Below are 21068 nucleotides of genomic sequence, written 5' to 3' on the forward strand. Positions count from 1 at the left end.
TTTATGAAGCACACAGTATGGCACCCGGACCTGCATTGTCTCCCCTCATCCACGACACATCCTGCATAAGGGAGCAGATGTGCTTTTCTCTGTGGGATAATTTGCAAACTGCAGCTCAGAGCACTCGAGACCGCACGACCGGTGACTGGTGGAGTGGGGTCCATGTCCTGACCCCGCCTTCAACCTGCCTTCACTCGGTATCGCCTGCCTGCCCACATATCCTGGTGCTCCAAGGCCTTGAGGGCCGGTTCCCCGGGGACTATACACGGTTCGGGCAAAACTTTCCAAACAGCCATCCCCCCTCCCCCCGGCTCCTCCCGGCATTTCCCATGCCCTATTATAAATGTCTTTTCTTGTTCCAGAGACAGCTAATTTCTGGGACCAGCTGGTCATCTCATTTGCTGTTGGTTTTTTTTTCAAGTATTACAAGAAAAAAAAATGTTTATTTTAGAGAGAGAGAGAGAGAGAGAGTGTGTGTGTGTGTGTGTGTGTGTGCGTGCACGAGGGGGGAAAGGGGCAGAGGGAGAGAGAATCCCAAGCAGTCTCCACGCTCAGCACGGAGCCCAACGTGGGGCTCGATCCCACGACCCTGGGATCATGACCTGAGCCGAAATCAAGAGTCAGACACTCAGCTGACTGAGCCACCTAGGCACCCCCTTTTTAAGTAATCTAAGTAATCTCTATACCCAATGCAGGGCTCAAACTACAACCCCCAGATCAAGAGTCACATGCTCCACCGGCTGAGCTAGCCAGGTGTCCTCCTCATCTTTTTTTGGGGGTGGGGTGGGGGGGGTCTCAGGCTCAGGTTGTATCACTTTAAGAATACGTAGCTAAAAAAAAAAAAAAAAAAAAAAAAAAAAAAAAAAAAAAGAATACGTAGCTCAAGGGCTCCTGGTGGCTCAGTCAGTTGAGCGTCTGACTTCGGCCCAAGTCATGATCTCACGGTTTGTGAATTCGAGCCCCACGTCGGGCTCACTGCTGTCCGCGCAGAGCCTGCTGCAGATCCTCTGTCCCCCTCTCTCTGCCCCTCCCCTGCTTGTGCTCTTCCCAAAGTAAATAAGTATTTAAAAAAAAAAGAATCTATAGCTCAGAATTCTCCAGCCTCCCTAGAAGCTGTTGGTGAGGAAATACCCCTCAGGACGGCCAACAGCTGTGAAGGGTTCTCCGTGTACCAGAGGCGCATCTCCACACATCAGTGCACCTGTTCCCCACGGCACCCTGGGATAGGGCTGTATTCCCATTACAGATGTAGAAACTGACTCTTGGAAAAGTGGGATGACCGTGAGGGGCAATAACCACCTTTCTGGAGGAGGACATGGCCATTCCTATCATGTGTGTATCAGCAAGGACATCCGAATACTCTACAGGGCTCAGGGATTGCAGTCCTGGGCACACACCCAACAGAAACGCACCCTTGCGCTCGTCAGAAGAGGTACAGAAAGAAGGAGAGGTTCACAGCAGTGCGGTTCCAACAGCCCTAGACTGGAACCTATCCAAATGCCGACAACGGCAGAATCAAGTGTTGAGGTGCAGTCTACTCAAGCAATGGAATAGTATACAGCAAGGAAAACGAGCAGTCGGTGCGTGCCATAACCTGGGTGAGCTTCAGAAACATAAAATCAAGGAAAAGAAGTCAGATGCCAAAGAGCAAGTATGTTAGGATTCCATTTAAATGGAGCTCGAAAACGGGTAAAAAGTCCTCTGCAGGGTTAGAAGTCGGGATGGAAAGGCCGCGCACTGTAAGATTCTACTATAGGACCTCCTGGAAAAGGCAAAACCGCGAAGGCACGAGAAAGGTCTCCGTGTCCGAGTCTGGGGATGAGGAATGAACAGGCAGAGCACAGAGGGTTTCCGGGGCAGTTAAACTATCCTGTGTGTCCCATCATGACGGACACATGTCGCTGAACATACGTCCAGACCTGCAGAAGGTGCACCACCACAGGTGAACCCTAATGTGAACAATGGACTCCAGGCGATAATGAAGTGTCAATACAGGTTCATCGACTGTATCAAACGTACCACACTGGTGGGGGCCACGGATAAGGCGGGAGGCTATGGCACGTGTCGGGGTGAGGGCATAGGCGAAAACTAACTTCCTCTGAATTTTGCTATGAACCTATCTAAAACTTGTCTGGTAATAGTAATGACAAGGTGGTGCCTGGGTGGCACAGAGAGTGGAGTGTCCGACCCTTGATATCGGCTCGGGTCATGATCCCAGGGTCATGGGAGCAAGCCCCACGTCAGGCTCCACATTAGCATGGGGCCTGCTGGAGATTCTCTCTCTCTCTCTCTCTCTCTCTCTCTCTCTCTCTCTCTCCCCCTCCCCCTCCCCCACTCATGCACTCTCTAAAAGAAAAAAAAAAGACTTTAAAAAATGTAGTAAAAATGATGATGATGTTGTCTTATTTTTTTTAAGAAAGAGAAGCCAGAATAGTGGTTGCTCCCGAACGGGGAGTAGTGATTTGAATGGGGCGTGAGGGGCGCCTCTGGGTAGTGGGAATATTCTATTTCTTCATCCAGGTTCAGGTTACACACACGTGTGCTCAGCAAGGACATGGAACTCTATGCTCACGGGTGATGTACTTTTCTGTACCTGATATTACGATAAAAGGTTTACCTGAAAATTTCAGTGATTCTACCTGGCAGGAAAAAATAAATCCAACGAGTACAAAAGACAAATACATAAATGTGTCCACCCGTGGATTCTTAACAGCTTAAAAAATGGACTCGACCTAAGTGCTCACCCAAAGCAGATTGGTCAAATATTTTACGGAAGGCTTAGTCAATTAAAAAAAAAAAAAAAAAAAAAAAAAAGCAAGCTGCTTTTGAGAAGTGACAGTTATATATCGGACATGAAAATACGTTCCACAGAGAATGTTTAAAAGTCAGGGCGCCTGGGTAGCTCAGTTGAGGGTCCCACTCTTGATTTCAGCTCAAGTCATGATCTCGTGGTTTTTGAGTTTGAGCCCTGTCAACGCAAAGCCTGCTTGGGATTCTGTGTGTGTGTGTGTGTGTGTGTGTGTGTGTGTGTGTGTGTGTCTCGCTCAAAATGAACTTTAAAAATGTTTAAAACAGCTTGCTATGGGGCGCCTGGCTGGCTCAGCAGGCAGAGCCTGCCCCTCTCAGTCTCGGGGTTGTGAGGTCAAGCCCCACACTGGGCATGGTCCTTACTTAAAACACAACCGCCTGCTACAAAAATAGCATGACCTCATGCTGGGGAAAACATGTAGATATACACAAATGTATAGAAGTAAGGAAAGAAAATCCGGACTCCCTTTCCCCAAAATAATAATAGCAATGGTCTTTCTCAGTAGAGGGATTAAAGGCTTTGTTTTGGTTTCATTCATCTATATCTTCTAAATTTCCTCTAATACACAATGCATATTTATTAGTGATGTAATGAATATTTTAGGCACACTATATGGTAGCACATGGGACAGCCAAGGGATCTCGAAAATACTGCTACTGATGAATCATCTGTTAGCTGAGCACCACGTCCTGGGCACACGTGGTCTTATTTAACCCTTACCATGACCGTATAATGGAAGGACTGCTCCCATTTTCCAGAAGAGCAAACTGAGGATCTGAGGCGTTAGGTGACTTGAAGGTCAGGCCCTAAACTTGAAAGAGAGACCCAGGATTTAAGCTCAGTTTGTCTGGCAGAACGTGTGCGGTTTTATGTTCGTGGGTTACCGATCAAAGGCAGCCCAGCACTCAACCGCAGATCAAAAAAAAAAAACCCCAAAAACAAAAAAAAACAAAAAACAAAAGCACACGGACGAGAAATAACCATAGAAATTGCAGCCACACGTGTGCTTCTAACATTGCATGAATCCATTTATAGGAGATGCTCAGGGAGGCAAATCCAAACTAGACCAGGGCTTGCCTGGGGCTAGGCAAGGATGGGGAGTCATGCTGATAGGTACTGAGCCTCTTGGGGGAGGGCGGGGGGGGAGGGGAGGAAAATGTTCCAAAGTTAGATCGTGAGGGACGCCCAGCCCTGTGATTATACTAAAACCCGAGTACACTTTGAATGGGTGAGATGTAGGGAACGTGTTACGTCTCAAAAGCGCCATCAGGAAAATGAATTATGTGCCTAATCCTGGGAACCACAGCAGTCCACGTCAATTGAGCGCTGACTGTCCAGGGCTGAATTCTGCATCCAAAGCGCACGCACGGGTGCCCACACCCTTCCCTGTCGTGTCTGACTGAAAGCAGAGGGATGAGGAAAACAGCCTCCCATCTCTGGACCCCTGTCTTCGGCACCCAAATCCCCTGAGCCAAGAGCTCGGAGCTCAACTCGGGGAAGCCTCCCCGGGCTCAGGGACTGGGAGAAGGAACATCTTAGGCCTCACGAACTGACTTCCGAAGACCTCACGCGCTCTCAGGTCCCAGGGTCCCCCAGAGGACGTGTCCTGTGGGCACCTACACCTGTGTGCAGAGCGCCCTCGGGGGCTCCAAGGACGGAAGCTCTTCTGGTCTCCCTGCTCCTCCCTCAGCCCTTCTCCAGGTCCCCAGGCGGTCACGGGTGCCATGGAGACAAGAGGCAGAGTCACTTGGGTGCCTGGCACGTTGACCTCGTTATCTTTGGTTTTAGATTTCAGCCTGAGGGTTGAGGTCACACCCTTCCACAGGCTGGTGGGAGTTTAACTGGCCCAATCTGTGTGTGTGTGTGTGTGTGTGTGTGTGTGTGTGTGTGTGTATGTGTGTGTGTGTGTGTGTGTGTGTGTGTGTGTGCGCAGTCCAAGCTGGGACCGGAGGTATGAAATTGTGTAAAATACACACCAGCTTCCAAAGACTGAGTACAAAAAAGAATGCACACAGTCTCCATAATTTTTATATTGGTCATACGCTGAAATATTTTAGAAGTAAAATATTAAAATTAACTGTATCTTGTTTCTTTTCTAAACATGGCTACTACAGGGGCGCTGCCTGGGTGGCTCAGTCAGTTAAGCGGCCGACTTCGGCTCAGGTCACGATCTCGCGGTCTGTGAATTCGAGCCCCGCGTCGGGCTCTGTGCTGTCGGCTCGGAGCCTGGATCCTGCTTCGGATTCTGTGTCTCCCCATCTCTCTGCCCCTCCCCCCCCCCGCTCGTGCTTTCCCTCAAAAATAAACATTACAAAAATTTTTTTAAAGCATGGCTACTAGAAAACGTAGAATTACATATGTAGCTTCTGAAAACATTTAGAATTATTCCACCTTGCATTATAATTTGCACTGGACAGTGCTGGTATCTGTGCTTTTAACCAGCAACTTGATCCCTAGGAACAAATACTGAGGAACTGAGACGAGTGTACAGAGATAAACAGGTAACCGTCATCATCCTGACCTGTTTAAAACAGTAAAAAACTGGGTCACCTGGGTGGCTCAGTCAGTTAAGCACATGACTCCTGACTTCACCTCATGATCTAACTGGGAGACAGAGCCCAGCGTCGGGCTCTGCACTGACAGCGTGGAGCCTGCTTGGGATTCTCTCTCTCCCCCTCCCCTGCTCCTGTGCCCGCGCTCTCTCTCTCTCTCCCTCCCTCACTCTCTCAAAATAAATAAACTCATGGGACACCTGGGTGGTTCAGTGGCTTAAGCATCTGATTCCTGATTTCAGCTCAGGTCACGATCTCATGGTTAGCAGGTACCAGCCCTGCGTCAGGCTTCGTGCAGAGCCTGCTATGGATTCTCGTGTGCTCTCGCTCTTTATCTGCCCCTCCCCTGCCTGCATGCTCTTTCTCTCTCAAAATAAACTTTAAAAAAAAAATCTATAAATAAGTATGTAAATAAGCAAACTTTAAAATTGGGGAAGTGGTGAGCTATAAGGAAACGGGTTGAAATAAATAAACGGGTACATCCCAAAGGCAGTATACTACAGAGCCTTAAGAAACATTTTAAAAATATTTAGGGGAGGCTGGGTGGCTCAGTTGGTTAAGGATCCGATTTCAGCTCAAGTCATGACCCCGGGTTTGAGCCCCGTGTTAGGCTCTGTGCAGACAGCTCAGAGCCTGGAGACTGGTTTGGATTCCGTCTCTGTCTCCCTCTCTGCTCCTCCCTCGTTCACACTCTGTCTCTCCCTCTCTCTCAAAAATAAACATTAAAAAAATTTTTTTTAAATATTTAGAACACAGAAAAATTTTCATGGGATATCGCTACAGGGAAAAACCAACAGGCCACAAGATCTCACGTCCATGAAAGTCCGTAATGATATAGTTGTGTGCACAGGAAAAAATAGGAAAGGATGAACAAAATAGCACATTGCTTCCAGGTTTACAGGCAGCAGGTTTACAGGTTTACAGGTTTACAGGACATCCCTCTCTTCCTCTTGTCCCTTATCTTTGCTGATCGGTCCCTTAACTTTTCTGTAATTATCAGAGATGCCTTGTATAATCTTCAATTTCAACTTTGATGGCTAGGATGAAAGATAAAACCTACAGTAGCAAGCGTTGGTGAGACTGCGGAGAAACTGACATCCTCGTGCGCTGCTGACGGGAATGTCACACAGTGCGGCCACCGTGGGACACAATTCCGTGGATCCTCAATAAATTAGATTCACCACGTAATCCAGAAATCTTCCTCCCAAATACGTACCCGAGATACATGAAAACCACGTCCACACATAAACCCATAAACGAGCGTTCACAGCGGCACTGTTCACAATAGCCTAGAGGGAACAACGCAAACGTCCAACGATAGATGAAACTATAAACAAAACGTGGTCTGTCCATACAGTGGCATAGGATTCGGTCACAAGTGGAACGAAGTGTGGACACGTGCTCCGACATCCATGAACCCTGAATACATAACGCCAAGGAGAGAAGCCGGACGCAGCCACGTATCGTAGGATTCCATGTATGTGAAACGTCCAGAGTAGGCAAATCTCGCCACAGAAAGTAGATTAAGGGGTTGCCAGGGTTCGGGGTCGGGAGGAATGTGGAGTGATGCAGACACGGGGTTTCTGCCTGGTCCTGGCCTCCCCTGTCGGGCTGTGGGAGCCACCTTACAGCCTCGCTGTGCTGAGCAAGGGGTCACCGGGCAGGAGGAGGGTCGCGTAGACCGGGAGGTCAGAGACAACCCTCAAGGAGGTGGAGGCAGGAGCCCGGGTGGAGGCAGGAGACCCAGAAAAGGGGCATGAAATCCGTCACGAGGCCCAGCCTCCCTCATCTGACTCTGGAGGAGATCGAGCATCAGCCTTCATCACACCCACTATGGGGTGGCCAGGATCACTGGAGCCTGTATCTCCAAGGGCCCGAGTCTGGTGGCAAAGGACACCTAAAATAGCACTTGGTCCTTCCCAAATCCACGCTGGCTCCCAGGGGTGTGGGGAGACCTGACTGACTCCATCTGAGGGATGCTGTTCACTAAGAGACATTTACTGGGGCTCCCGGTAGATGCTGGGGGTACAGACACAAGCAGAGCCCTTATCTACTGGAAACGCATGTCACCCCCCTGGGATCCAGGGTAAGAAACGTGGTGTCAGCTTGCCAAGGAGCACCCATAGGGAGCTGATGCCCTGTGGGATCCTGAAGGCTGAGGGCCAGGCTGGGGAGGGGAGGGCAGGGCTGGCAGATCAGGGTGGGCAGAGCTCAGGAAGCCCCGGGTTCTTCAGCCCAGGCAGAAGGCAGGCTGAGGACAGCGGAGAAAGGAGGTAAGTAGCGGCAGTCACACATACTGAACTCAAGCATTCAGACCTCACCCTGAGTTTACATAGGACGCTAAGGGAAGGGACAAGATCGCATGTGCCTGGTGACAGTATGCAGAGTGGATGCAGAGGACAGGATGCAGGGAACCCGTTGAGGGGTCGGCTGGTGTAGCCGTCCGGGGGTGGGGGTGGGGGTGGGGGTCTCAAAACGCAGTTGCAAGGACAAGGGCGGCTGACATTATGCACCTGATCTCTCCAGGGGCTCTGCAGGAGCCACCTGCCTCCCCGTCTCCCCAGCTGTGCTGCCCTGGATGCAGGCCCCAGGACGCCAAGTGGCATCCCTGGGAAGGTCTCGGTGGCTTCCAGGGCCCCCAAAGCTCTCCTGCTTGCCATGTCCTCACAGACCGGCCAGGACTGAACCCAAGCACCAGCCAAAGTCCCCAAATACAGAGGTGAGCCAGGCCAGACAGAAAGGTGAGCTAACAACATCTCTGCCAAGAGCTGCTGGCTCGGTCCCCAGCTTCCCGTCCCACTAAACTGTCCCCGCCTCCCCCGGAATACAGAGATCACAAGAGCACCACCCTCCTGAAGCTGTCCACGCCCCGGAAAACAATCAGAGTCGCAGACACGCCATGCGCGATCCACAGAGGGTAGGGACACCCAAGCGTGCATCAAGTGGTCGACAGATGAACAAAACGGGGTAGCTCTACGCAGCCCGACATCATCCCACCACAGAAAGGAAGGAAGCATGGACACCTGCTGCAGCACAGACGACCTTGAAAACAGGATGCCAAGCACCCAAGGCCACCGCTGTAGCCTGCCATTTACATGGAGCATCCAAAAAGGCGAGTCCACGGGTTCAGAAAGCAGATTTGTGGTTGCCACGGGCTGTGCGCGGGGGGATTTCAGGGGCAGCTAATGGGCACAAAGTTTCTTTTTTGGGGGGGGGGGCGGTGAGGATGCCCTGGAACTGATGGCCGCACAACACCGTGGATGTGCTTAACTAAGCCAGCGAACTGTAGGTTCAAAAATGGTGACTATAGGAAGTTTTAGGTTGTGTGAGTCTTTCCCCAATTAAATAAAAAAAATCAGGGGCACCTGGGTGGCTCCGTGGGTTGGGCGTCCGACTTAGGCTCGGTTCGTGATCTCGGGGTTCGTGAGTTCAAGCCCCACATGGGGCTCTGTGCTGACAGCTCGGAGCCCGGAGCCGGCTTCGGATTCTGTGCCTCCCTCTCTCTCTGCCCCTCACCCACTCACATTCTGTCTCGGTCTCTCTCAAAAATAAACATTAAAAAAATAAATAAACATTAACAATTTTTTTTTTAAATTTTAAATAAAGAAAATCACATGTATTTTGCACCGGGCCCAGCGGGAAGAGCTGAGACACCAGAGTTGCCACTAGAGCTATGACGATGCCCTTAAAGTAATAATCCTGTGGTACCTACTCTGCTCCTCCGAGGTCTCCCAGCTCACTCACAGGGGAGGGAAGAGGCAACTGCACGCTGCCTGGGGCTACAGCCAAAGCAATGACTAATCCTGGGCCTCGGGAGGGAGGTGGGGGGAGGAGGGGTAAGAGTGGATGGAGACCTCCACAGCCTGGAAAGGGACCAGCCCATCGTACAGAAGATGCTTCGCGTGGCTTCACGGACGCCCTGCTTCCGTCCTTCCCCTGCGCCACACGCTCAGTGTGGACCCATCAGGGACCACGCCTCACCGCCGGGATTTGTAAATAAACCAGCGATGCAGGGCGCCTGGGTGGCTCAGTTGGGTAAGCGTCCCAACTCGTGATCTCAGCTCAGGTCATGATCCCGCAGTTCGTGAGTTCGAGCGCCAAATCGGGCTCTGCGCTGGCAGCACGAAGCCCACTTGGGATGCTCTCTCTCCCTCTCTGCCCACTAGCCTCCCCCTGCGCTCATGAGCGTGCTCTCAAAAATAAGCAAACTTAAAAAAAAAACCCACCAAGACGCACTCGGCCTTGAGAAGGAAATTATCAAAGCCAATTCTAGTCTCCAAAGCAGAAGTAGGAACAAGGAGGTCCGCTACTGGCTTTTATCCAGCACCTTCGAACCCTTTTCATGCCAACTTCAACTCAGTCTCTAAGTTACAGCCAAGGGACTCCTGGGAGGGGCTGCCCCAGGCCCCGGCCAGCACGGGGATGGCTTTTATTTTAGTCTCAAGTATGGAGGGTCTCCTAAGGATCTCTGTGGGTATCTTTCCTCGCAGAATGAATCTTCCATAGCAAAAGCTGAGACAGAATGAAGGGGCTTGACTTTGGAAACTATCCTTTTCCCATGAGCGATGAGGAACCTTGGCACCCGGTCAGAGTGGGTGAGCACCACTCTCGGAAGCACACAGCCTGGTCTTTGCTCATCTGTGCTCACCTTCCTACTGCTGTGCGCTTTGCCATTTGCCTGATCCCAGCAATAACTGCCATGTGGTAGCATTTACTCAGAGGCAGGAGCTGCTCTGTGCCCAAAGTTGAGGACGAGGGGGACAAGGAACCGTATCATTTATGTCACTAAAGAAACAAAGAGGTCTCCGTTGTAATAAGAAGACTAAAGACGGGGAAGGCGGGTGGGGGGAGATGTGAGTGAACCAGCAGAGATTTGAAGAGTGGGCGTCTTTCAGAACATCCAAGGAAACAAATGGCTTCCCACATCCTTCCAGAACTATCTTCAACTCCAGAATTAGATGGAGGCCAAATCAAGCGGAGACAGGCTCACCGAAAGCAGGAAGGCTTATTAGGTAAAGAACTCCAGTTCCTGCTACGTGCAACTAACACAGACCCTCCGTCCCAGCACAGATCCCTGAAGCACTGGATAAAATAGGAAAAACCTCACATACACCACTAAGCTCAAAAGCAAGGGACACTCTCAAGGCCAGAAGCAAGGAGGGACGTCACACCCAGCAGGGTGGGAGTATGAGATGCTGCTGAGGTGGCCCAGGGCTGTGAGAATGGTTACAGGCTCTAACAGCTAAGGGTAGGAAGCTTCCAGCCCACCGAGTGACAGAAGTGGCCGTGGTTCTATGGAGGCTAGAAGGGAGACTCCTATCAGAAGCTGAAGCATAAAAGGCTGCTTCCCCATGGAAGATGGGCTAGAAAAAGTATTCCCTACTGTCTCCGACAATCAGCAAGGAAGTGGACTTGGCTAAGGAGGTGACCGGATGCAGGAGCAAGGGGGCAGGCCTGTGATGTACCAAGATGCCAAGTCTGTGCCGTGCACAGGGGCAAGATCCAAACCCGTGTGGTGCAGGAAAGCCAAATTGAGGAATCAATGCAAAAAGTGTTTCTAGACCAGTGACATCTCTAAGGTACTAGAAATAAATGAAAAGCACTGTGAGGGACCCTCATGGGAGAGGTACTTTATTTTTTTTTTTATTTTTATTTTTTTAACGTTTATTTATTTTTGAGACAGAGAGAGACAGAGCATGAACGGGGGAGGGTCAGAGAGAGAGAGGGAGACACAGAATCTGAAACAGGCTCCAGGCTCTGAGCTGTCAGCCCAGAGCCCGACGCGAGGCTCAAACTCACGGACCGTGAGATCATGACCTGAGCCGAAGTCGGCCGCTTAACCGACTGAGCCACCCAGGCGCCCCAGGAGAGGTACTTTAGATAAGCCCTTCTCCACTTGGTTTGGCCTCAGCATAAATCGGGCACTGAAGATAGTTCCAAGAGGATGTGAAAACCAGGGGAGGCAGCCCAGTCGAACATGAGCTCATAATCAAAAATCAAACCACACAGGCAAATGAATCACCGTAAGGGACCATCAGCAGACACAATTAACAAAAGGAAGGGCACCCTTTTTGTTTTAAATGTGTTAATAACATCACGATCTGGTGGGATTTATTCCAGGGATGCAAGGGTGTTTCAATATTTGCAAATCAATCAAAGTGATACATCACACTAACAAGAGAAAAGATAAAAGCCTTGTGATCATAACAAAAGATGCAGAAAAAGCATTTGACAAGATATCCATTCAGGATTAAAACTCTTAAGGGGATTTAGAGAGAACATACCCGAACGTAACAAAGTCCATAGTCGAAAAACTCACAGCTAACATCATACTCAATGGTGAAAAACTGAGAACTTTTACTCTAAGATCAGGAACAAGACAGGGTTGTCCTCTCTCACCACTTTTCTTCAACATAGGAAGTCCTCCTAGCTGCAGCAGTCAGACATGAAACAAAATGAATTCCAGTAAAGTTGTAGGATACAGAATATACAGAAATCTGTTGCAATTCTATCCACTAATAATGAAGTGGCAGATAAAGAAATTAAGAAAACAACCCCATTTATAACTGCACCAAAAAGAATAAACTTAACCAAGGAAGGAAAGACATATACTGTGAATATACCATAAAATGCTGATAAATGAAATTCAAGAGGACACAGATAGGAAGATATACCATCTTCATGGATTGGCAGAATATTGTTCAATGTCTCTACTACCCAAAGTAATCTATAGATTCAAAGCAATGCCTATCAAAACAGCAAAAAGCATTTTTCACGGAACTACAACAAATGAGCCTAAAATTTGTATGGAACCATGAAAGACCCGAAATAGCAAAAGCAATCTTGAGAAAGATGGACTTACAGGTTCCAGATTTCAAAACCTACTACAAAGCTCTAATACTCAAAACAGTACTGGCAAAAAAAAATAGACACCTACGTCACTGCAACAGGAACAAGGGCCCAGAAATAAACTTATGCTCCTGTGGTCAATTAATCTATGACAAAGGAGGCGAGAATACACAATGGGGAAGAAACAGTCTTTCCAATAAGCAGTGTTGGGAAAACTCGGACAGCTACGTGCAAAAAAAAAAAAAAAAAAAAATAGAACTGGACTACTTGCTCACACCATACCCAAAAAAACAAACTCAAAATGGGTTAAAGACCTAAATACGAGACCTGAAACTATAAAAGCCCCGAGAGAAAACACGGGCAATAATCTCTCGGACATCAAGCTTAGAAACAAATGGGACCACTAAACTAAACTAAAAAGCTTTTGCATAGCAAAAGAAGCCATCAACAAAACCAAAAGGCAACCTACCAAATGGGAGAAGATATTTGCAAATGGCACGTGCATTAAGAGGTTAATATCCAAGGTATATAAAGAACTCATACAATTTAACACCAACCCCCTCCCCCCCCCAACGCCGAACAATTCTATTTAAAAAACAAGCAGAGGACCTGAATAGACCTTTTTTTCGCAAAGAGAGAAGATGGCCAGGGGAGCCTGGGTGGTTCAGTCAGTTCAGTGTCTGACTTCGGCTCAGGTCATGGTCTCAAGGTTCATGAGTTTGAGCCCTGTGTCGGACTCAGCTCTCAGCGTGGAGCCCATCTAAGATCTTCTAACCCCTCCTCTCTCTGCCCCTTCCCCACTCGTACTCTCCCTACCTCCCAAATAAACATTAAGAAGATATATAAGAAAAGTGATGGCCATCAGACGTGAAAAGATGTTTAATATCATTCCTCAGGGAAACGCAAATTTAAACCACAATGAGAGATCACCTCACACCAGTGAGAATGGTTAATATCAAAAAGACAAATGAGTGGTGGTGAGGGTGTGGAGAAAAGGGACTCTCGAACACTGCCGGTAAGAATGTAAATTGGCATAACAGCCGTGGAAAACAGCATGAAGTTTCCTCAAAAAAAAAAAAAAAAAAAAAAAAAAAAATCACACGAGCCAGTAATTCCACTCCTGGGTATTTTACCCAAAGAAAATGGAAACACGAATTTGAAAACACACGCACCCCTATGTTGATCGCAGCACTATTTACAATGGCCAAAATACGGAAGCACCCAAGTGTCGCCGACGACAAGATCCGACAATACAAGATCCAGGATGGACCTAGAGGGAATTATGCGAAGTGAAATAAGTCGGAGAAAGACAAATACCATAGGATTTCACTGCTATGTAGTATCTAGAAAACAAAACAGACTCTTGAATACAAGGAGCTGGTAGTTGCCAGAGAGAAGGTGTGGGAGGAGGAATGGGTGAAAGGGATTAAGGCTCACAAACTTTCGGTCACAGAGATGAAAGGTAGGCGTGCGGAATAGAGACAATACTATCGTCATGACACCGTATGGTGATAAACGGTGACCACACTTACTGTGCTGAGCACTGCGTAATGTCCAGAATTGGCAAATCACTAGATCACTTACTAACATTGTATGTCAATTATACTTCAAGAAATTTTTTTCAATAAAAAAATCGGGGGGCGCCTGGGTGGCTCAATTGGTTAAACATCCGACTTCGCTCGGGTCGTGATCTCACAGTTCGTGAGTTCAAGCCCCACGTCGGGCTCTATGCTGACAGCTTGGAGCCTGGAGCCTGGAAGCTTCAGATTCTGTGTCTCCCTCTCTCTGCCCCTCACCTGCTCACACTCTGTCTCTCTCGGTCTCTCAAACATAAATAAACATTTTAAAAAAATTTTTTTAAAAATCGGGAGTGGGGGGGCATGCCTGGCTGGCTCAGTCGGTAGAGCACCTAACTCTTGATCTTGGGGTTGTAAGTTTGAGCCCCACGTTGGGGGTAGAGTTTACTTAAATTTTTTCTTTAATTTTAACAAGGAATGGCACCACAAGAGGGTGAAACAGAAGAAACCATGTAGTAAGCGTTAAATTTTTACAAATAATGAAAGAACACTATGACAAAAGCAGTGAGTTTGAAAACCATATAGAACTTGTAAAAAAAAAAATGTTTTAAGTTTTTTTGAGACATAGTGTGCACACACAGGAGCAGGAGAAGGGCAGAGAGAGAGAGAGGAAGAGAGAAAATCCCAAGCAGGCTCCACATGGTCAGTGCAGAGCCCAATGTGGGCCTGATCTCACAACCATGAGATCAGGACCTGAGCTGAAATCAAGAGTCAGTCGTTTAACTGACTGGGCTACCCAGGTGACCCGTGTTTTTTTTTTAAAAGTCATTGGAACTTGAAAACTTAAGGGGCAGCAAGATTTAAAATTTTTTAATGTTTATTTTTGAGAGAGACAGAGCACAAGCAGGGGAGGGGCAGAGAGAGAGAGGGAGACACAGAATCCGAAGCAGGCTCCAGGCTCCGAGCTGTCAGCACAGAGCCCGATGTGGGGCTTGAACTCACTGATGGGAAGATCATGACCTGAGCCGAAGCTGGATGCCCAACTGACTGAGCCACCCAGGCACCCTGGGGCGGCAAGATTTTAATAGCTAAAGAGAGAATTAGTGAAGTGGAAGAGAGACCTAAGAAAAAGACTCCAAATACAGCAAAAAGCAGTAAAACGATAGAAAATATCAGAGAGGAGTAAAGAGGCATTCAGGACAGAATGACATGGTCCAACATATTTCTGTTTTTTTAATTTTTTTTAATGTTTATTTATTTTTGAGACAGAGAGAGACAGAGCATGAGCAGGGGAGGGTCAGAGAGAGGGGGAGACACAGAATCTGAAGCAGGCTCCAAGCTGTCAGCACAGAGCCCGACGTGGGGCTCGAACTCACAGATGGTGAGATCATGACCTGAGCCAAAGCGAGACGCTTAACTGACTGAGCCACCCAGGCACCCCGGTCCAATGTATTTCTAATAGGAATTACTGAAGAAGAAAATAAAGAGAAGGGTCGGGGAGAGAACATTTTTCATACTGTAAGACCTAAGCCTTCTTCAGAATAAAAGAGCATAAACCATTCTCAAGCAGGACAAATAAAACAAATCCACCTAGACAAAGTGCAGTTAAAAACAAAAACAAAACCCCAAAAATCTCAGAGGTACAAAAGCAGATTTCACACAAAAGAATCAGACCAAAGAGCTGACTTCTCAACAGCAACAAGGGACCAAAACCAAAGTGCTGAGAGAAGATATAGCCAGCCAGTGATCCCCGGAGGATCCTGGCAAAATCTAGTCACTTTCAGACAGCTGCTGACTCAGAGACTCACTGAAAAACCTATGGAAAGGTGGAACACATAAGAAAATGAGATCTGTGGGGGAAAACTGTTCCAAGAATTAATAGGGTCTGCGTATAGGAATAATCAAACCAATGAGTGGCTTTCAAAAACAGAAAAAGTACCACAGAGTGATGCAAATTAAGGCGTGTTAAGGTCCCTGATCATCAGTACAGGGAAAGACAAAGACTAACGTCACTTGTGTCATACGGCGGCCATGTCAAAAAATGAAATGAATTAGCGAAGTTACAGAATGCCCTAAAAGGGAAAAATTGTATGGGGCGCCTGGGTGGTTCTGTCGGTTAAGCATCCAACTCTCAATCTGGGCTCAGGTCACCATCCCAGGGTCGTGGGATGAAGCCCGTATCGGGCTCCACACTGAGCATGGAGCCTGAAGATTCTCTCTCTGCCTCTGCCCCGCTCCCCCACTCTCCACAAAATGAAAAATGAAATGAAACTTTAAAAAGGGAGGAACACAGCCAGCCCCTGAATGGTTCCTTTTTTTTGTTATTTATTTATTTTTAATTTATTTTTAATTTTTTTTTAAAGTTTATTTATTTTTGAGACAGAGAGAGACAGAGCATGAACGGGGGAGGGTCAGAGAGAGAGGGAGACACAGAATCTGAAACAGGCTCCAAGCTCTGAGCTGTCAGCACAGAGCCCGATGCGGGGCTCGAACTCACAGACGGTGAGATCATGACCTGAGCCAAAGTCGGATGCTTAACCGACTGAGCCACCCAGGCGCCCCTTAATGTTTATTTATTTTTGAGAGAGAGAGAGAGAGAGAGTGTGTGAGCGGGGGAGGAAAAGAGAGACAGGGAGACACAGAATCTGAAACAGGCTCCAGGCTCCGAGCTGTCGGCACAGAGCCCGACGCGGGGCTCGAAACCACAGACCGCGAGATCACGACCTGAGCTGAAGTCGGACGCTCAACTGACTGAGCCACCCAGGCACCCCTGCCTCCGAGTGGTTTCTAATGGAATTAGTACTTGCCAACAGCTACTGAACACTTACGATGTGTCAAGGGCTTTGCTAAAATTCTCATTTAATCCTCCCAATAGCCCTGCAACACGTGCCCATCTGACAGATGAGAAAACCAAGACGTGGAAGCAAAGTTACTCGCCCAGACAGGGAAAGGCGGTGCCACAGTTCAAAGCCGCATCTATCTGCTGCTATGGGCCAAGGTCGGGGGAGGCCAGCATGTGCCTGTGTGGGACCCTGGCTGCAGTCTTGGGGGATGCAGGTGAGGACAAGACAAGAGAACCCCCGGGAACATCAGGTGTGTTGGGCCTAACTGCTAAGTGCTCACTTGAGGGCTCTTTGACCACTGGGACCCCAGCATGAACGCTCAGGAGGAAGGAAGGGAACCCCCCTTCTAACCTCAGCCCACAAAGTCCTTGGCCGTGGCCACCTTCTCCCTCCATCACGGTCTAGGACTCAGCCACGCCGGTAGTGAGGTCTCCTGCTGGCCGCCTGCCCGTCCTCCCAGAGGCACCTGATCCCCGAGACCTGAATGTGCCTTCTCGCCTCCTAGGGAGCCGCGCCAAGAGCCCAAGACCCACTTCTGACAGCTTGCCCATCCGCAAAGGTCACACTGCTGGAACAACAAAGGGCCTTTTTGTCCTCGCGCTTAAGGTGGCTGCCACCACCGGCGCAAATCACCCACTCGACCTTCTGGCTTTATGAATTAATAATAAAGTTGGAACGGGGAGCAGGGAGGCTCACGGGCCCAGACGCCGCCTCCTCTCCATCCCCTCGCCTGGTCCCACCAACGTGGGTACGAGAGGGCCCCTCGCCCTATCTCCCCAAAGCAGTGGGCACCTCTGAGCCAAAAACACCATGTTCCTGCCACTTGAGATAGCAGATACTGGAGGGCTCTGCGAGAGTAAAAAGCACCTTATCGACACGACACTCGAGGTATTCCGTCTGGATGATTGGGTCCTGCGGCATGTCTGGGCATTGGTGACAGTCCATGCTGCATTCCGGGGGCCATTAACTCACAAAAAGAGATCCTGCCCGAGTGGGGCTGGGGGTGGGGGTGGGGTGAGAAAGAAAGACGCATAAGGGATCTGGTTACTCCTAATTCGCGGAGCTATAGGAAGTCTTGAGCAGACTGCCAATTACTTTCCTGCAGGGAAAATACAGATTCTTCCTCTGAAACAGACGTGAGCCACCCAGTAAGACCCCACGGAGCGGAGAGGGCAGCACATTCCAGCTCTCGCTCTCAGAGCCCCCAATTCCCCCTCGTGATGCCCCCTCACTGAGCTTGTCCTCCCTGGGGACAGCCCACAGTTCATAGCGCAAAACCAAGCCTGTCTGCCTCAAGGTCCAATTCTCCCTCTGCCAACTTAGTAAACAAGCATGGGGGACTCTGTCAACGAGGTCACGGTGTAATGGCGTGGCCTCTCCCAGACATGCAAGATCCTTGGTCTCTGTCCAGCTTGTGTGGGGCTTAGGTCACGTGGGAGAGTCAGCTTCGAATTTGGGTTCCACACTCAGCATTTAAGTGACCTTGAGCAGTCCCTTCGGGTGTCTGAGCCTCCATTTCCTCATCTGTAAATTGGCAACATATGCTACCATAAAAGTGGAGAGGATCCGGCCCAGCCGGAGTACAAAGGATTAGCAGTGCTGGGCCAGAGGGCAGAGGTGCTTACGAATTAAGTGCATTTCCCACCCGGCCCTTTTAAAGGCTTCCAGAAGCAGTCTGCACATTTCCGCACCGCAAGCACCCCGGGATGAGCAGGGGTGGAAGAATCTGGATACTGCCCACCTTACCAAGCTCTGGAGGGCTCCCGAGGGCCGGGACCACTGTGCCCACATCACCACCAGACCACGGGCCCCAGCCCACCCCGAGAGCTCGGCCTGTGGTGACAGATCCTCCCCAGGCCCCACAGACGTGCTTATTCCTCCTTGCCCAGAGGCCACTTTTCGTCTTGTCCTAAAAAAATGTTTTTAATTATTTTCTTATTACGGGAGGATTTAGGATTTACATGAGTCTGATGAGCGCTGGGGGTCTGGTCCCAACCCCACCCCGCCAGAGCCCCACAGACACAGCAGTGCACCCTATTTCTTGGGGCTTACAGAGTGACCCCGGAGCCCAGGGCAAAAGCCATAATCCACCCGCGGGAAACAGAAAGGGGGCTGGGTAGGTGCTATCGGTCATTTGACTTCACAGGCCTCGGCGGATGACCAGAGGAACTCAGTGGTACCGGCCAGGGCGCCTGCACCCCTCAAAGGCCCTGAGCTCCTGGAGGGCCGGGAAGGGGTCCGGTCCGCCTGGCCATCCAGAGGGAACAGAACGCACGGCAAATAGGCCGAGGTTGTGGTCTGGGGCCGCTCGAGGACTTTATGACCTCAGAGTAGTGCCCGGAGGCCAGAGGCCAGTGGAAAACGCAGTGCCACCCACACCCGCCCGTGTGGGCCACACAAGCCTCCGTCCCTGGTGAAGAGGTCTGGGGAGCAGACCAGAAACCCAACCCCGGCTCGACTTCTCAGTAGCCTGTGGCCTCGGGCAAGGGGCCCGCTCCCCGAAGCTTCCAGGGCCTCATCCGAGAAACGGGAATCTACGGTGTACCTGGGGGGAGGGGGGGCGGAGCGGGGGGCCCGAGAGCAGCTGTGCACGTAAACCGCACGGCTCGGCTCCGAGTTCGGCAGATGACGGGCGCCTGGTGCACACTCACTGTCACCATGACGAGGTCCAACTCTAGATCCGGGACGTTGTTTTTCCTTCGTCCTTCTGGCAGCTTCTTGGCATGTACATAGATAGGCCTGTGGAGCTGTTTGGGAGCCTGAAGGAAAAAATAGACCCTCCACCTTTCCCAGAATTCTTCATTTATTATTTCCTTCGCAGCCTCAGGAGCAGACCAGATTGGGGGGGCGGGGGGGAGGGAGGCGGGTGGCAGGAAGGGGCCACGCCTGCTCAAGGTGGTGAAGGGGAGCGGACGGACACCTTCGGTGAGTGATTCCCAAGGGGCCTCTCTTCCCGTCAGGGGGCCCCTGTCACACCTCGGGACTGATCCCGCTGTGGAAGGAGAAAGGCCAGCTCAGGGTTTAATGTGAATTTTAACAATCTAGGTAGTCAGCCTTCTCGGCTCAGAAGAGATGGTTGGATGACTTTTTTTAGGTTTTAAATCAATCAAGGAGACTCTCGCAGGCAAGGGGAGGTGGGCGTGGAACCCAGAGATGCCCTGTGTGGGCGAGCTTGCGCTCAGGCCTATTTTTGGCGGGGCTGGCTCAGCGCTGAAGCCCACAGACTGGATCTCACGGTGCTGGGCGGGCGTGGCGGAGGCCGGCCAGTGGGGTGGCACCGGGGGTCGCTCCCGGGCAACACCCCTTGGGTTGTAAAGTCCCCGGGGTCTCCGCCCCTCCAACACGAGCGGCTTGTGGCCCGAGGACCACGCACACACACAAAGGTGAATGAGAAAGACATCACGTCTCCTGCAGTCGAGAAGCGCCAAGCTTCGAGGGGGTGGCTGGTGACAGAGCTGACAGTTCCACCGGGGTGTGATGTGTGCTATAACGGGAGGGGACGCGGGGGGCGTGGCCATCTCGAGGATGCACATTAACCCTCAAAGGCTGGATGGAGAGTAACCAGGGCGGCTTCTGGAAGGGCGCCACAGAGCCCTGAACCACGACGAAGGGGTTTGCAAAGAGGCCTGAGGGGAAGTGTTTGCCATATTAACCTGGCTGCTGGTTACAGAAGCATCTCCTTACATAAACGCCAAATTATGCACAGTCGAGGGAAGAGTGCTCCAGGCAGAGGGAATGGCTTGCACCACGGCCCGGAGGTGAGAAAAAGAGACGAGCAACCTGTTCCTACCCCTTCTGCGTTCCTAGACATCAGAGAGGCAACTCAACACAGTGAAAACACAGTGAAAGCACAGTGTCGGAGGAAATGGGCTTAGGGATCCTCTGAGCCCCTGCTCCTCCACTCATGACCCCCGGGGCTGCCACCTTGGAGGCTTCACCCCTCCAAGCCTCAGTTTCCTTATCCGTAAAATGGCCACATGGCCATCTTCCATGGAGGGTTATTATGAAGATTCCACCAGAATGCGCGCAGAGGGTTCAGCACAGAGCCTGGTGCTCAAGGAATCATGCCCACTGTCACCATCTCATGCTCATCAGTTCCAGATGGAGTCCTCAGAGAGGGGCCAGGCTGACCCTTCAAATTAGGGACCATCTTGGTCCTCAAAGAGGCCGGGGAGCCCAGCGACGTTGTGGGCACAGCCCGTTCCTTGGCTGACTGGGCCTTTAGGCTGAATGCTTCCCACGGATTCTTGTGGGAGCAGGATCCTGGGAGCTGACCTTCCCATGCCAAGCCAAGCCCCTGACATACATATATACATCATGTCACTGAATCCACGTAACCGCCCCAGAATCCAGACGGGGACACTGACGCTCAGAGGTACAAGGACTTGTTTAAGGTCACGCAGCTGGGAAGAAGTAGGACCAAGCTTTAACTCTTAGCCGTGGTTCAGAGTGATGGGGACAAATGGGTCTAAAACACGGCCAATAGTACCAAACACTC

At 50.2% G+C, this 21068-nt stretch overlaps 1 protein-coding gene across 2 annotated transcripts in view; it reads right to left on the reverse strand.

Moving 5' to 3' along the window:
* Positions 1-21068, reverse strand: part of TESC (tescalcin) — a 52357-nt gene that overhangs the window by 28300 nt on the left and 2989 nt on the right. The gene's annotated exons all lie outside the window — the stretch shown is intronic.

The sequence above is a fragment of the Panthera pardus genome, unplaced genomic scaffold, assembly GCF_024362965.1.
Source record: "Panthera pardus isolate Hobbes unplaced genomic scaffold, ASM2436296v1 HiC_scaffold_15, whole genome shotgun sequence".
NCBI lineage: Eukaryota > Metazoa > Chordata > Mammalia > Carnivora > Felidae > Panthera > Panthera pardus.